This window comes from Spermophilus citellus, assembly GCF_964194105.1.
Source record: "Spermophilus citellus genome assembly, chromosome: 1".
Taxonomy (NCBI): Eukaryota; Metazoa; Chordata; class Mammalia; order Rodentia; family Sciuridae; genus Spermophilus; species Spermophilus citellus.
The window spans coordinates 151,687,616-151,706,003 of NC_138182.1; the positions used below are offsets into that span (position 1 = coordinate 151,687,616).

At 39.5% G+C, this 18,388-nt stretch overlaps 1 protein-coding gene across 3 annotated transcripts in view; it reads right to left on the reverse strand.

The window, feature by feature from the left end:
- Positions 1-18,388, reverse strand: part of MAML1 (mastermind like transcriptional coactivator 1) — a 46,715-nt gene that overhangs the window by 26,601 nt on the left and 1,726 nt on the right. The window lies entirely within an intron of this gene.

An 18,388-nucleotide genomic window follows, 5' to 3' on the forward strand; every position in this document is an offset into this window, starting at 1 on the left:
AGACCAGAGAGAAAGTGAGGGTAGGGCACCTCATAATATAACTCTCTGTAATGAAAAATGGAATCTAAAATTTAGGCAAGCAAACTATAATTGTAATGAGGGTTGTCTTTTTTTGTGATTATAAGTGACAGTGAGGTAAGAGTTTCAAAAATGAGAAAGGACATTAATAAGTGTCTAATAAAGTTTTAAATTCAACTTAGCAAGACCCTATCTCAAAATAAAAAATGAAAAGGGCTGGAGATGTGACTCAGTGGTTAAGCACCCTTGGGTTCAATCCCCAGTACCAAAAGAAAAATAAAAAATTAAAAAAATAAACAGACAGGGGGCTGGGTTTGTAGCTCAGTGGTAGAGCGCTCGCCTAGCACATGCAAGGCCCTGGGTTTGATCTTCAGCACCATATAAAAAAAATAAATAAATAGACAAATAAAGGTACTGACAACTACAACTAAAAAAAACAAAATAAATATTTTTTAAAAAAATAAACAGGTAAAGCTGACTTTAGTATCAATTTATTTAACTCACTAACTATATTATCATTTTACAATGTAATCAATATTGAAAATTTGAAAAAAATTTTGGCACCAAGTTTTCAAAATTCAGTGTCTGTTGTATATTTCTAACAAACTCAATTTGGATTCGGCACATTTCAAGCATTTGGAAGTCTTACCTGGCTGATGGCTCCTTCATGGACAGAGTAGTTCTATAAATTAGCCTTGGATATAAGCACTGAATATACAAGAAAGTGCCCTACAATCTGCCACCTGATTTGGGAGTAGGCCCCTTACAGCTCATAAGACCCAACACATCAGGCACCTTTGTCCCCTCACCTCAGACAATCTTGCCTCTCCTTTTAGCAAACTTCTCATTCTCTCATTTGATTTACTCAACAGGAATCTACTGGGAGCTAACTGAGCCAGCCAGCCAGCCATTATCTAGGCCCTGGGGATATAGTGGAGAACAAAACAGACAAAAACCTTGGATCTCCTGGGACCTCCCTCTTAAGTGGGAAGTACTCCTAAGGAAATAAAGCACAGAAAGACAGGGAGTTTGTAGGATGTATGATTTTTAAAAAGAATCTCAGGACAGGCCTTACAGAGTGTGTGAAGTTGAACAAGAATGTGTAGATGTGAGGGTAAGCCATGCCAACACCTACTGAAGAAGATCCAGGTGAGGCAGAGGAATGAGCCTTGCAAAGGTTGGGATGGGAGAGTGCCAGGTGTTTGCCCATTAGCAAGTAGCCAGGGAGGCTGAGGCTGAGAGAAAAGGAGTGAAGAGCATCAAGACATGGTGACAGGGGGGGAACGGACAGTGGAACAGGTGTGCCACACTACATAGGGTCTATGGGTCCTGGGTAAGGGTTGGCTTTTCCCTCAGTAAGATAAAAAACCTGTGCAGTGGTCTGAGCAGAGAAAGAAGACCATTCTGGGCAGAGAGTAGACTGCAGGAGGCTAGAGCCCTCAGCGAGACCAATTAGGTGGCAGAAATCCAGGTAAAAGAAATGATGACTCAGACTGGGATGGCAGTGGCAGAGATAAGCAGAAGTGGTCAGATTCTGGTTCTGTGTTGAAAGTTGAGCTGGCAAGACTTGCTGATGGACAAGCTGCAGGGTTGGCCTAAGGACTTCTGGGAGAACAGTATCACTGACAGACTAATGTGTCAGGGACACTAGAGTGCATTGTGAGAGAACAGATGGCAACAGATGGCACTCATCTGAAGTCCTGAAGAGGCTACGAATGAATGAGGTGAAAGATGGAGATAGGCAGAGAAGTGATTTTGCCAGAAGCACAAAGAATTCTATGGGCATCCCCTGGCACTTGACAGCAGAGAGCACACAGTGCCCACTCCAAAGTTTCCTCAGTTTCCAAAGGTGACTGGAGGGTGTGTCACTGGCTCTCCCTAATGCCCACAGCTTTTTGTGCTACCCTCTATAGTGTGGCATGTAAAACACATTATACTAGTGGCCAGTCTCTGTAATATCTCCATCAGCTCTAAGCACAGGGTGCTCCTACATTCACCTGTTTTTCCAGCACCCAACATTGGCCTTGGCTTATCACTGTTGATCAATAAACAGACCCTGAATTCTGCCTGTTGGTTGGAACTGGCCAGTTTGCCAAACCATAAAGAACTCCATGGTTGTCCAGATCTTCTGGCAAAAGCTCATACCTGATTAACAGAGGCAATCATAGCATTAAAAACAGCAACAAAATAGATAAACACTTAGAAAGAAATCTCCTCCCACAAGGGAATATACAGGTGGCACACACTTGTAATCCCAGAGACTTGGGAGGCTGAGGCAGGAGGATCACAAGTTTGAGGCTAGCCTCAGCAATTTGTTGAGGCCCTAAGCAAGTTAGCAGGATTCCCTCTCAAAAAGAGGTAGAGAATCCAGGCACGGTGGCGCACACCTGTATAATCCCAGCGGCTTGGAAGGCTGAGACAGGAAGATCGCAAGTTCAAAGATAGCCTCAGCAAAAAGTGAAGTGCTAAGCAACTCAGTGAGACCCTGTCTCTAAATCAAATACAAAATAGGGCTGAGGATGTGGATCAGTGGTTCAGTGTCTCTGAGTTCAATCCCCAGTACAAAAAAAAAAAAAAAAAAAAAAAAAAAGGCTAGGGATATGGCTCAGTGGCAAAGCATCTCTGGGCTCAAACTCTGGTACAAAAAAGAAAAGAGGGGCTCAGTAGTAGAGTTGTGGCTCAGTGGTAGAGTGCTTGCTAAGCATGTGTGAGACCCTGGGTTCAAGTCTCAGCACCACATATAAATAAATAAAATAAAGAGACATTTACAACTAAAATAAGTTTATATTAAAAAAAAGAAATCCCCCACACCAAAAAGAACTATCATTTATTAAGCACCCATTTTGTGCCACACAAAACAACCCTAAGGAAGGAAATTAAAGCTTAGAAAGAGTAAGCAGAGCTAAAAGGAAGAGAATCACAAGTAGTTGTAGCACAGAAGAAATGTCAGGGTGTGTGTGTGTGTGTGTGTGTGTGTGGTGTGTGAACGTGGGAGTGACAGCTGTTCACATCTTAATGATACGTAAAGGCACAGTAAAGAACATTTGAGGGGGTGTGAGCTGGCAGCACCCACCTGCAGCTTCATAGCTCCCAGGGGTAGCTCCTTGCCTGCCATACAAAAGACTGGTGTACATATATGCATATATGTATATACACATGTATACACACATGCACAAATACACATAAGTTCTTAACTCTCCACATAATGACTTTTGAAGGCTGCATGCATGGGCTCAAGTTAGACCATAAAACACATCTTAAATTTTCTCCAATAAAAATGTTCAGTTAAAGCCAGGCATGGTGGCACATGTCTGTAATCTTAGCAATCCAGAAGGCTGAGGCAGAATTGCAAGTTTGAGGCCAACATGGGCAACTAAGAAAGACCCTGTCTCAAAATAAAATTTATAAAGGGCTAGGATGTCAGACAAGGAGGTGTACACCTGTAATTCCAGCGACTAGGGAGTTGAGGCAGCAGGATTACAAGTTTGAGGCCAGCCTGAGCAACTGAGATCCTGTCTCAAAATAATACTTTTTTTAAAGGACAGGGGATGTAGCTCAGTGGTAAACTGCTCTCAGGTTCAATCCCCAGTACCATAAAAAGTAAAAAACTAAGAGGAAAAAAAAACCAAAAAACAAAATCAGGACTGGAGATATAGCTCAATTGTAGAGCCCTTACTTAGCATGTCCTGGGTTCAATTTCTAAAACTTCAAATAAAAAAGTTGGGATAAAAGTATGGAAAGGCTAAACTCTCTTGAGTAGAAATGGACACTTGGAGACAACTTGCAGCAGAAACTATAAGTGAATCAGTACATTAACAGTACGTACTATCTGACACAGGTCTCCAAAGGGCTGCATGAAATACCTTTCAGATTTGGAGCTGTAAATCAGCACTAGATTTGATGTCTCCTCTCTACTGCTCTATAGGCTGCTCTGGAAAATGTCACCAGTAACACCCACCAGGTTACATGCAATTTCTCAGCAACCCCTAGCATGGCAAAGGCTCTTCTGACCAGAACTCAAGTTTCTAAAAATTAGAAACTCTTAATTCATCCCCAACTTCTCCTACTTCCTCCTAAACTCTTGATCAATCACCATATCCTGTTCCTTTTACCATCCAAATATCTGCGGAATCTGGCCCTTTCCTCTGTTCCCACACTGTCACTTTCTAGCTTCTCCTCCTTGTTTTGCCTATACCAATAAAACAGCATTTTAATTGGTCTTCTTGTTGACAGCCCTTCTCTACCTCCTGCATGCACTTTTCAATTGGCCCTCTAACACTACCACAGAGATTATAAGGTATAAATTTACTCATGTTTTATCATTACTTAAATCCTTTAAGTGGCTCTTTATAGCACACAGAAAGAATCAAGTGCAAGTTTCTATCCATGGTATGTGATGACTGATTTTGTGTATCCACTTGACCAGGCTGGGGGATGGACAGCTATTGGTCAAACATTATTGTGGGTTAATTTACATCTGAATTGCCTTCCTTAATGTGCGTGGGACTCATTCGTCAGCTGCATACCTGAATAGACATAAATAAATAAACAAATAAATAAACAAACAAATAAGAGGAAACTCTAGCAATGACTGATTTTTTTTGAATTTTTTAATATTTATTTTTTAGCTTTTGGGGGACACAGCATCTCTGTTTGTATGTGGTGCTGAGGATCGAACCCGGGCCGCACGCATGCCAGGCGAGTGCGCTACCGCTTGAGCCACATCCCCAGCCCTAGCAATGACTGATTTATGCTGGGACTTTTTTTTTTCCTTTTAGACTCAAACTGAAACATGGGTGCTGACTACAGATTTTGAGAATTGTCAGCCTCCATATCATGTGAGCCAACTTGTTTATTATAAGGATATATACTTCTATATACATAGGCTAATTGGAGAGCTCCAATAGAGTATGCAAGGTTTTTATGATTTGGCAAGTTTACCTCTTTAAGTTTACTGCTCCACACATCCTTCTCATACTAAGTTGTCCTTTGCAATTATAGTTTTTGTTGTGAAAAGTTTCATATATACCTAAATAACAGTGAAAAGAATAACAATAAAATGATCACCTTGGACCTACTGCTTAAGCCTTAGCACTTTATCTCAGTACTTCTTCACTTTAAAAGTATGGGTCCAGGACCAGCAGAAATGGCATAATTTAGATGGTTCAAAATACTGAATCTCAGCTGGGCATAGTGGTACATGACTATAATCCCTCCTACGTGGGAGGCTGGGCAAGAGAATCCCAAGTTTGAGGCCAGCGTAGGCATCTAAGCAAGATCTGCCTCAAAAATAATATACAAAGGGCTGGGCATGTAACTCAGTGGTAAAATGCTTGCTAGCCGTTGTGAGGCCCTGAGTTCAATCTCCAATACTAAAGAAGAAGAAAAAAAAAGTTGAAGCTCAACTTTCCCCACCCCACTTAGACTACATTTAAACAAGATTTTCAGGTGACTCATGTGAATGTTTGGTCTGAGAAGCACTACTTAAAGCCCCCGCACCCGCTCTCTTCATCTTTTCCCAAAGATAACCAATGTCCTGATTTGGGGTTAACTGCTTTTCTTTATAATTCCAACATTGTTATGTTATCTATCCCAAACAATACACTGGCTAGTTTAGAAAATAGAGGACAAGAGCACACTATGTGTGTAAGGAGAGGGTAGCTTGCCTTCTCTGATAGGCGACTCCAGAGGAGGTGAGTGGGTGGGTCTCTGGGTTGTGGCTGAATTCCACTTCTCTGGGAATTGACAAGGCCTCTTCTGGGGAAATCATCAGCAAGATCGTAAGGGCATCTTGGGAAAACAGTTCAGCATAGCTGGGTGCTTGACAAGGCTGAGGTATGAAGCAGGTTCTAGATAGCAGCAGAAATATGTTCAGAGGAAGAGGGCTGCTTCATTTTTTTCTACTTCTAAGTTCACCATGGTCCACCTACAGCTCTGGGAAGAAAAGCCAAGAACTTTCTTGTGTGACATGAATATCCTCAGCAGAGCAGGAGGGGAGAACATCAGCACATGATCAAGACAAGTGCTGAGAACTTGTCAAACTTTCCAGGGGACCGTCTTAGGGGTTAAAAAAGATGGCTCAATGGAAGTGGGGGGCGTTGGTGGTAACAATCTATCTCTTGGGTCACATTGCTACAGTATGAGTCAGCTGCCCTCCACTTCTGGAGCACAGCTGTCATATTGGGATCACTTTTCCTAGTCCTCCATGAGACTCCTTGTCATTTCTTTTGTATTGCGTCTCCTGTTGCTTGTATCTTATGCCTTACTCTTGATGGATTTAGTCTTTCAATTGGTGGAGCATATTTCCCAGTACTTTTTAGAAAAAGGGTATGTGTCAGCTTAATTATTTAAATATTTAATCTTTGAAAATGACTTCCTTCAATATCCATTCTTGTTTAATAGTTTGACTGGGTACCTTTTGCACTGGAAATCTAATTTTCTATTTTCCACCTATTTTTCTTTACTACTTATTTATTTTTGGTACCAGGGATTGAACCAGGACTGCTTAGCCACTGAGTCACATCCCCAGTCTTTTTATTTATTTTGAAACAGGGTCTCACTAAGTTGCTTAGGGCCTCACTAAATTTCTCGGGCTGGCTTTGAATTTATGATCCTCCTGCCTATGATACCACTTGGGAGGCTGAGACAGGAGGATTACTTGAGTTTTGAAGTTCAAGACCAGACTGAGCAACACAGTGAGGCAGTGTAGTTTGGGGATAGATAACATGAGGGTAGCAGAACTATGAAGACCCTCTCTGCAGCAGGGATTGGGCAGATACAAATCAGTCTGAGCACTGGCTGCCTTTGTGCTTCATTTAGGCATCAGCTCATTTATCTTCTGGATGGAGTCAGCCTTGTCTGTTTAGCCTTTGAACATTTTGCTCAAGTTTCCAGGATCTTCTTGGAGGTTCTTTGGGTCAATCTGCTTTTCGTGCTCTGGCTTACAGATCTGGTTAGCTCTTCAGCTTTTTCACAGATCTCTTCCACAAGCAGGAGGGGCTCTGATACCTCATTGATGATCTTGGCTGCTACATTACCTGTGGCCCTGATGAAGTAGCAAAACAGATTCTCTATCTCTTGATTCACAGCAAAACTTTGTAAGTTATTTTTTTGGGGAGGAGAGTACCAGGGATTGAACTCAGGACACTCGATCACTGAAACACATCCCCAGCTCTATTTTGTATTTTATTTAGAGACAGGCTCTCACTGAGTTGCTCAGCACCTCACTTTTTTGCTGAGGCTGGCTTTGAACTCACAATCCTCCTGCCTCAGTCTCCCTAGCCGCTGGGATTACGGAAGTGAGCCATCAAAGCCCAGCTATAAGTTCTTTTTTAATGGTGGCTGGTGAAGAATGTGACATCTCTGTCTTTGAGGTCTTGGTAAAATTTCCCAGATAAGAAATACAAACTTCCGGGGCTGGGGCTGTAGCTTAGTGGCAGAGCACTTGCCTTGCATGTATAAGGCACTGGGTTTGATCCTCAGCACCACATAAAAATAAACAAATAAAATAAAGGCATTTTGTTCATCTACAACTACAAAAAAAAAAAAAAAAAAAAAAAAGTAATACAAACTTCCCAGTTTTCAGGCCTCAGTGCCTGGCTGCCTGGCAGCACTTTGAAGAGCCAGAGTCATTTCCAGCCCATGCATGGCCTACTTCTCCTCTGCTATTCTTTTTTCTTTGGATGAATTTCATTATTTATGTTTCATAAATTTCATATTTTTAAAAATTTCTAAGATATTGTTCCCTGAACTTAAAAATTATTGTTCTATAAATATACTATACTGTATTCTCCTGTCAAACTAACATTTCATTGGCCAAAGCAAGTCATACACCCAAATCGAGGGACGAGAAAGTATATACTCTGCCTACTATGAAGCCATGGCAAGGGCATGGACATATAACATGACAAAAAATGAAGAACTGAGACCAACTGATTATCCAACCCCAACACAATTAAGGGCTCTGACATTCCCAACCAATGTAAATTATTTTAGCAGCATGAAAAAGGAAAACTTAGTCAGGTATGATGGCGTACACCTGTAATCTCAGAGACGTGAATTAGAAGGATCAGAGTTTGAGGCAAGCCTGGGCAACTTAGGGAGACCCTGTCTCAAAATAAAAAATATAAAGGACTAAGGATGTAGCTCAATGCTATAGTGAGTGCCCTCGAGTTCAATATTAAAATAAAATAAAAACAGGGCTGGGGTTGTAGCTCAGCGGTTGAGCACTTGCCTCATATGCATGAGGCACTGGGTTTGATCCTCAGTACCACATAAAAAAAATAAATAAAACAAAGATATTGTATCCATCTACAACTAAAAAAAAAAAAAAAAAAGCAAAACAGTTGAGGTAGGGTGGGAGAATCAGTAGGTGAGGAGATGGAGAGTTAAAAAGTACCCTCAATAATTCTGATATATATGTGCCCTTCTGCTACAGCAAGTATCTTGGATTAAAAATCACTGGTCTATACCTAATAAAATATTGACCTGCAATTTATTTCTTTAAAAAAGTATAATTTCTTAGAGTTCTTTCACAAATGTGATCTCATCTGCAGAAGCTAAATGGCATAGTGGAAAGAGCTTTGATAATAGACTTTAGTTTGAATGCTAGTTCTATCAATTAGCTGGCAACCTTGGCAAATTAACCTATGAGTCTCAGATTACTTCCATGTAAAATTGGACAAATAACATCTACCATGTAAGACTGCTATGAGGATTAAATAACAACAGGTATCTTTCTTTTTTGTTTTGCTGTATTTCAGACTTAACTCAGAGCCTAGCATATGTTAGGAAAACTATCTACTACTGAGCTACATTCCCAGCCCTTCTAAAATTCTTAAAAATCTTGAGACAGGGTCTAAGTTGACAGACTTTCCTTGAACTTGTGATCCTCCTACCTCATCCTTTGGAATAGCTGGGATCACAAGTATGTACCACCATGCCTAGCTATACTCTTTCTTTGATTTGACTTCAAAATTACTCTAACCTTGGGCTGGGGATACAGCTCAATGGTAGAGTCACATGGCATGCACAAGGCCCTTGGTTGGATCCCCAGCAACACTTAAAAACTCTATATAATCTTTCTAATTTCATTAGTATACCTTAATTAATAAGCCCTTATAATATGTTAGAACATTTTCTGGGCCTATGGTTTATAAAATAGATTCTAATTAAAAAAAAGGTATTGTGTCCAACTACAACTAAAAAAATTTTTTTAAAAACCATTAACATAAAACATACCATTTTAACATTTTAAAGTGTACAACACAGTATAACTCTGTATACATTGTTATTGCTAGAATTTCTTCATCCTATAAAACTGAAACTCTATATCCACTGAACAACTCCTTTGTCCTCCCCTACCCTCAGGCCCCAGCAACCACCATTCTACTTTGTTTCTAAGAACTCTGACTACTTTAGGTTCCTCATATAAGTGGAATCATGCATATTTGTCTTTTTCACTTAGCAAAATGGCTTCCATCATGGCATCCATGTTGTTGCATATGACAGAATTTCCTTATTTATTAAAGGCAGAGTTAATATTCATTTGTATGTATGTGTGTGTGTGTGTGTGTGTGTGTGTGTGTGTGTATATATATATATATATATATATATATATATATATATGCGCCACATTTTCTTCATCCATTCATCTAGTGATAGAAACTTAAGTTGCACTCACCTCCTACTAGTGTGAACAAAGCTTCAATAAACATGGTTGTGTAAATCAGGGTATACTATCTTACTGCTACCAATTCCACTTCTTCTTTTTTATTTTTTTCCTCTTTCCACATTTTTTGTTGGTATATTATAGTTGTACATAATAATGGAATTTGTTGTTACGTATTTGTACATGCATATAACATAATGATATAATTTGGCTAATATCACTCCCCAGTACTTCCCTTCTTCCCCACCTCCCTCGCCCTGGGGCCTTTGCTCTAGTAATCTACCACTTCTACTTCTGAAACTGTCCTACCCTAAAACCATGTAGTTTCTGACTCCCAATTCAGGGTCCCTTCCATAATAATACTAACATTCATTCAACAGATATTTGTTTCTTGACTGCCAAATATGTGGCAGGTTTTGAGCTGGGCAGACTCTTAGCCTTGCCCTCAAATTGCCAGCAGTCTAACGTAGGGCAGCAAAACACACAATTAAAGCTCAGTGTGTGGCTGTTCTGGCAGAGGTTAAGCACCTAGTTCAGCTCCAGGAAAAGGCGTGTGAGCATGGTGCTGAATGGTGAAAGATGTTGGACATGAGAGCAGGGAAAGATCGTGTGTGTGAAGAAAACACCTAAGTTTAAAGTTTTAAATTCAATTTCATATATTTTTGTTGCACAGAAATATGCTAGAGTGATCAATAAACATTTTCATAAATAAAATAAATCATATCATATGGGGTAAGTATAAAAAAATTAAGTTCCAAGAGAAAAAGGAATGATCTAAAATTTCTATTAAACGAAAAGCATTCTTTAAATGATTGATGAAAGATAGTATATCAACAAGATACTAACTGGCTACATTTTTTAAAAAATGATAGAACTATTTTATCTTTAAATGTTACTATTTATAATTCTCTGGAAGCTACATCCCCTGGAACTATAAATAGCATTTTTAAAATTCTCTTCCCCTTTTAAAATCATTCATTCATATTAACTATAAGTAGCATTTGTAAGCCTGTGTTACATAAATTTTTTAATCTTAATTTCATTTATTTATTTATTTATGTTTTTGTTTGGCAGTGCTGGGGATCAAATCTAGGGTCTCACACATGCTAGACAAGCATTCTACACTGGCCACACCTCAAGTCCCTTATTTTAATTTTTTTATTGAGAGAGGGTCTCACCATTCTGCCCAAGTTGGTCTTGAACTCCTGGGCTCAAATTATCCTCCTGGCATACACTATCATACCTGGCTAAATTTATCATCGCATAAGTTTTACTTAATAAACTCAAATATGGTAATTTAGTATACAATCAGTCAACAAAATAAATGCATTATAGTCTCTGATAAGTTTTAAAACTTAGCATAAAAGTTTTAGATGTCAACTTAAAAACATGTGAAGGGGTTTCACAGTGTTTCAAAATTATTTAGTCTAAACACCCAATCTCAACTATGCAGGGGGGCGGGGATATAGCTCAGTTGGTAGAGTGCTTGCCTAGCATGTATAAAGCCCTGGATTTAATTCCCAGCACCACCAGAAAAACAAAAAAAGACAAAAGAAAACAACAACAACAACAACAAAAAAACAAATTAAATGCACAAAAGGCTTTGGAGCTTAACCTACCTTTCCAACTTCATATTCCAGACTCTGGTTCTTTAAACCCCAAATTAAAAGAACTACTATCATAGTTTGTTTGTTTTTTGCTTAATTTCCCAAAGGATTCAAAGTTCTATTAGATGCCACTAAGTAAGAGCTCAAATACTTAGGCATATCAGCATATTGAAGGTTTGGAAACACCCTAAAGGAAATTGTTAAAATTTATTTAGTCCAGTGTCTTCCAAACTTGTTCTACTACAGACATTCCCCCATTCCCTCCTCTCCCACCAGTGTTGGTGATCAAACCCAGCACCTCCTACATACTAGGCAAGCACTTTACCCCTAAGCTAAATGTATCTCCAGCCCCTAGAACTTTTTAAATAACTTATGAAATTAGTGTTCTACAGTACCCTTTGGAAAAATATCTAGATAAATCTTTTTTTTATTTTTATTTTTTTTTAAAGAGAGAGTGAGAGAGGAGAGAGAGAGAGAGAGAGAGAGAGAGAGAGAGAGAGAGAGAGAGAATTTTTAATATTTATTTTTTAGTTCTCGGCGGACACAACATCTTTGTTGGTATGTGGTGCTGAGGATCGAACCCGGGCCGCATGCATGCCAGGCGAGCGCACTACTGCTTGAGCCACATCCCCAGCCCTAGATAAATCTTAAGACCCATCTTAAAATTCTTTTTTTTTTTTTTTTCCTGGTACCAGGGATTGAACTCAGGGGCACTTAACCACAAAGCCTTATCCCCAGCCCCCTTTTTAATATTTTGAGGCAAGATCTTGCTTAGGACCTCACTAAATTGCTGAGACTGGCTTTGAACTTGCGATCTTCCTGCCTCAGCCTCCCTAGTCACTGGGATTACAGGCATGCACCACTGTGCCCAGCTAAAAGTCAGTTCTTTAAAAAAAAAAATAGTTGTAGATGGACACAACACCTTTATTTTTATGTCGTGCTGAGGATTAAATACACATATGTGAGGCAAGTATTCCACTACTGAGTAAAACTCCAGCCCCTAAAAGTCAGTTCTTTAAAGTCTTCCAGATTTCATCCAAGAGGCATCCTTTCCCCAATATTCCCAATGTGTGCTCCCTATTATATTCTGTGATATAGATCCATTATCTACCACAATTTCTGGCTTCCAGGAGGAGTGCAATCGAAAAGTGGAAATGAAGAAAAGGAGAAGCTAATTTCTACATTTTTAGTTTGGATAACTGGGGTGAGGAAAATATTCAGAGGAAATAAATAAAAGATGTGGTTGGAAAAAGGAAGTCCATTTCAAATATATGGGAAATCATGTGGGAATGGCCAGGAGACAGTAGGAAATATGGAGATCTGGAATGGAGATTGGAAGAATCTTCTTGTTATAGGTGACAGATGAAACCATAAAAGAATTAATGGTACCACCCCTCCCCCCAAAAAAAGATAGAATGAAAAAAGAAAATGATAGAGTTGTCTAGGGAATCTTAATGTCTTAAAAATGTTCAAAGAAAGTTTCTTAAGCTAAAAAGCTAAGAATTCCTCTTTACTACTCATTCCCCTCTATCTTGCCACCATACCCAAGCCAAGTAGTCCAGCAACTAAGTCCTTTGACCTCTAACTTCATAAGCTGTCCAAAATCTATCTACTTTTCTCCACTCCACAAGTACCACTAGCCCATGTTCAGATCTCCAATAAGACCAATACAAAAACCTTAATTGCATCTACTCTTGCCCATACCAACCTCACACATGATCTTAATAAACACACCAGCTAGCACCAGAATGATCTTCAAAAACATGTCAGATCATATCTTGTTTCTGCTTCAGATCCTGCCACTGCTTCCCACTGCACCTGACTTGATGGTTACTTACCCACCTCTCATGCCAGCTACCTATCAGCCATGCTGCTCCAGATTCACTGACTTACTTTCTATTCTTCATGCAAGCTCAGAAGTTCCTTTCTCAGAGACTTTATGCTGGTGATCCTAACTGGAATGTTCTTTCTTAGGACTTTTCAGCTAACTGATGGCCTCCCATCCCTCAAGAGCATTTTAAACTGCCACTGTCAGTCACTTGGTATCAATTACTCTTTTAACCTTTGCTCAGCATCTGTAACATAAAATTAACTCTTTCATATTATTTATCTTTTTTCTCTAGAGTTTTAATTTGTCTTGCTTGCTCCTATATCCTTAGTGCCTAGAAGACTCTGGCCCACAGTAGGTGCTTAAATATTTGCTGCATGAGTTAATAAGAGACAGCAGGATGGAGATCGGGGTGGGGGAGGTAGAATGAAAATCAGAAGAGAACAGCAGCTAAGAGAAGAATCTTATGAAGAAGGAAGTCAAGAAGAACAATGAGGGCTGGGGATGTGGCTCAAGCGGTAGCGCGCTCGCCTGGCATGCGTGCGGCCTGGGTTCGATCCTCAGCACCACATACCAACAAAGATCAGCACCACATACCAACAAAGATGTTGTGTCCGCCGAGAACTAAAAAATAAATATTAAAAAAAAAAAAAGAAGAACAATGATCAAGAAGTCACTAAATTTGGCAATTCCATCCTTGGTGTTAAGAGGGCAATTTCAGAAGGGTAGAAGAGGTAGAAGGCAGATTACAATAGGCTAATGAGTAAATGGGAAGTTCAAGTGGTAAGGGCAAAGGGAAGGAAGACTACAGAATACTATTTTGAGAGCAAGAAAACACAAAGAACTTGTCAGTATGGAGGATATTTTGTGCATGTTTTCAAGCTGAAAGGAAGGACTCAGAAGGGAAGGAGATACGAAACATGCTAGTCTGCTAGAAAAGGGTCCCAGATGTAGGAAGAAATGAGATGGGATCCTAAAGCCAATAGAGTCATCTTTTTTTTTTTTTAAGAGAGAGTGAGAGAGGAGAGGAGAGGAGAGGAGAGGAGAGGAGAGAGAGAGAGAGAGAGAGAGAATTTTTAACATTTATTTTTTAGTTCTCGGCGGACACAACATCTTTGTTGGTATGTGGTGCTGAGGATCAAACCCGGGCTGCACGCATGCCAGGCGAGTGCGCTACCGCTTGAGCCACATCCCCAGCCCCAAGAGTCATCTTAAAAAAAAAAAAAAAAAAAAACTCCCACATGATGACAGTATGATATCTGTTTTCATGTTCAGAAATATGTACTCTCTGGAAATAATTTATTTCTATAATTCTTATATGAGTTTAGCCTACAAAAATCATTATTAAACTGTACATACATTTTTAACTCTTAGAAGGTACAAACTGGAGTTCTCACAGTTAGACAGTCAGGAGGTATGCATCTTCAGGCGGTTCAAAGTGTAGAGAAGGAAGGAAAGGGAGAAATTGTGCAAATGATAAAACTACGGGCACAACAGACAATAGATGAATTTAGGTAAAGGTTATGCAATGTTTGTTGTACTATTGTGTAGCTTTTCTCTAAGTCTGAAATTATTTATAAATAAAAGGTAAAAAAAAAAAAAAGAGAGAGAGAGAGAGAGAGAGAGAGAAATTGCACATACTTAAACCAAGTAGGGAAAGCAAATTCCATGATGAATGGTCGGCATGCAACGGTCAAATTTCTTTGTCAACCATCACAACCACTTGGTAAGTTCCTCTCTGCTCATCACCAGAAGTCTAACAATGGTTGATAAAGAGACTAGGACTAATCCTTTATAGCATTTTACTAAAGAAAGAAAATGCTCAAGTAAGTGAAAAGTTATTTTCACTTACCAAATGAATGTTTGCCTGAATTGGGTGGATAGTTCTCTATAATTCAGCATTCCCAATAAAAAAGAAGTAAATCCTGTCATTAGAATACTATTTGTTTTCCAAGAGCAGAGAGTATAAAGAAAAATCTAATAGGCTCATTCCTTAATAACCAGGACAGAAAAAGTCTGAGGCACTGTTCCTGATTCATGTCTAACAGAGCAAGCAGACGGTGGTTAAGTCTTTGCTGTGTGTATGTGTATGTGTGGTGTGGCGTGTGTCAGGGGCATATCCTAAGAAGAAAATACCTCAGGTGAAGGTAAACTCTTATAGTAACATCTGATCCCTTTTGAGTTACACAAAAGGTTTGCCAATTAGGTAACTATGGCTAAGAAATGACTACCTAACAATACATAGCACTCTTAGAAAAAACTAAGAATAATATTCCTTCTGTATGGAATATTAATGAGATCAAATACACATGCAGAGTTGTCAGAAATAACAATGAGTTGGACTGGTGGTGAATGCTTATAATCCTAGCTACTGGGTAGACTGACACAGGAGGATGGCCAAGTTTGAGGCCAACCTCAGCTACTTAGTTGAGACCCTGTCTCAAAATAAAAATAAAAAAAGGACTGGGGATGTAGCTCAGTGGTAGAATGTCTCTGGGCTCAATCCCCAATACCACAAAGCAAACAAACAAACAAAAACAACACATTGACTAAGCAGCCCCTTCTCTTTTCCATCTTTCTATGCAAAGCTATGCTCTCTAAGTTAAAAGGCACAGGCAAGGAGCTGGGATTGTGACCTAGCGGTAGAGTGCTTGCCTCGCACCTGTGAGGCACTGGGTTCAATCCTCAGTACCACATTAAAAAATAAATAAATAAATAAACAAAATGAAGGCATTAAAAAAAAACATATTAAAAAAAAATCACAGGCAAGAATTTCCTCTACCTCTTGAACTGAAGGAGCCATTAAAATGGAAAACACCACTGCTTTCTTAGTGATACTCATCTTCTGGACCCCATTCCAAGGCAAAACAGCTTAGCTATAATCACTTGGAGCCTGCAGTAAAAAGGGTCCCTTCTGCTGGCTGTGGTGGCCACACTTGTAACCCCAGGGGCTCAGAAATCTGAGACAGGAGAATCATGAGTTCAAAGCCAGCCTCAGCAAAAGCAAAGCATTATGCAACTCAATGAGACCCTGCCTCTGAATAACATACAAAATAGGACTGGGGATGTGGCTCAGTGGTCGAGTTCCCTGAGTTCAATTCCTGGTACCAAAAAAACCAAAAACAAAACCAAAAAAGCTCCCTTCTCCCAGAAGAGAAAAAGAAGAGTACCACCCACTGTAAAGTTTCATGAAACCCATGCATGAAGGTTTAATATGATAGGACATCAACCCAGTTCAGCATATCTGATCAGGTTCTGAAACCCAAAGGAGTTACTTGCAAGCCAGATTCAAGTCCGAAAACACTCTGAATTAATTTCTCTTCAAAAATTGGTGTGTGGGGCTGGGGTTGTGGCTCAGTGGTAGAGCACTTGCCTAGCATGTGAGAGGCACTGGATTTTAAATAAATATAAGGTACACTGACCAAAAAAAAAAAAATTGGTATGCACCCAATTTCCCTCCAGGGATTCATATATGTTTTGGAGTGTGTGTGTTTGTTTGACAGTGAGACACAAAAATTCTAAACTCTTACCATAGTCTTAAACAGATGGAATTACTATTAATACACTTTCTAGGGGGTGTTCAAAGCAACTATTTGAATGTAAAACTATGATTTTTTAATTTTCTTTCTTTTTTTTGGGGGGGGGGTACTGAGGATTGAACCCAGGATTCTTAACCACTGAGCCACATTCTTTTTTATATTTTATTTAGAAACAGGGTCTCACTCACTGAGTTGCTAAGTGCCATGTTAAGTTGCTGAGGCTAGCTTTGAACTCCAGTTCTGCCTTTCTCAGCCTTCTGAACTGCTAGAATTACAGGCATGAACCACCTTACCCAGCCATTCTCCTACGTGATTGGGCACCTCCCTGATTGGGTGTGAGGCGTTCTGGCTAGACTATGTAGGAACTAATCTCCACCCTCTCTAGGTGGGAGAGCCCATCCGTGTGGGGGTGTGACTGACCACTGACCCTGAGACCAATCACTGACCCTGACCTTGGAATGCTGTCCCCCTCAACCTTCATTGGATGTAATTTTCCTCTGAATTTCTTGTTCCCCAATAAAAGGCCATTCTCTGGCGTGCCCTGCCTCTCCCTCTCTCTCTCCTGCTAGTCCTGAGTAAGCCTCGCTGCCCCACAGGTGGCTCAAGGCAGGAGCCAGAGGGAGGGCCGTCTCAGACCTGGTCAAAGAAAAAGGTAAATTGAGTTTGTGTGTTTATTTTGATCTCACTAGTTAACTTCTATGCTAAGAACCTCTAGTATGAAGCTAGCGTGCTGGTCGCGCGGTTGACAAAACTATGATTTTTTTTAATAAGCTTTCATTATTACTTCATTTGGAATGATCACCCATTATTCCTAAAAATCTCAAGAATTATTAGCAAAGATGGCTCATGAATTTAAGCTATTTTGTTCATTTGAAGTTAGAGTACTATAGAAATAGCACCAAGTCTAATAGTAAGTCACTCTACAAACACATGCTGAGAACACATGCTGAAGGTCTAAGGTATGTACAGGACTGACCCTCTCTGCCTCCAAGAACCTACAGTCTAGTTGGCAAGAATAATATGTCACTAAAGTGATATGTGACTAGTGCAAATAAATAACCTAGATAATATATTTCCTAAAAGTTTTGAAAGCAGATTCTGACTGCTGTGAGTTAGGGTGGTCAGAAACTAGCTTTAAAGGAAAGGAAGGAGGTGAGCAGGATGGCAGGTTTCTGAATGGTATTGAAGAAGGTCCTGCACGCAGACTTTCAGTTTTCTAAATACTTTCATATCCATACTCATTTATTTTGAATTTATATTTGAATTTAACAATAACCCTTATAAAAAGCCCAGCATACTTCCAATTTACAGGCAAGAAAAAAAGGATGAAACCACTCAATAGTCAATACAATAAGCAATAAAACCTGGGTTTTAATCAAGATATTCTCTCTTTAAATCCAGCAGTAGAAGTTAGTGTGGGAGAGAATGAGACAGTAACTCAACCAGAGCAGAGGATCTGTAGGGGACATGTAAAGATTGGTTGGGTCAAACTGGTGCCAAAGAAATTGAACTTCATTCCTTCAAGCAATAAAAAGGTTGTAGCATTTAGAGAGAAAGGAAAAAAAGACTGAAAGTTGAAAGACCTAATAATAGTTAGGAAAGAGTAATAATACTATACCCCCAGGTGAGAGATAAAACACAATTGCTTTAAACTTTAAACTACCAAAAAAACCATAAAAACAATTTTAAAAATTCTGAAGGATAAATTGTAGATTATAATACCTAC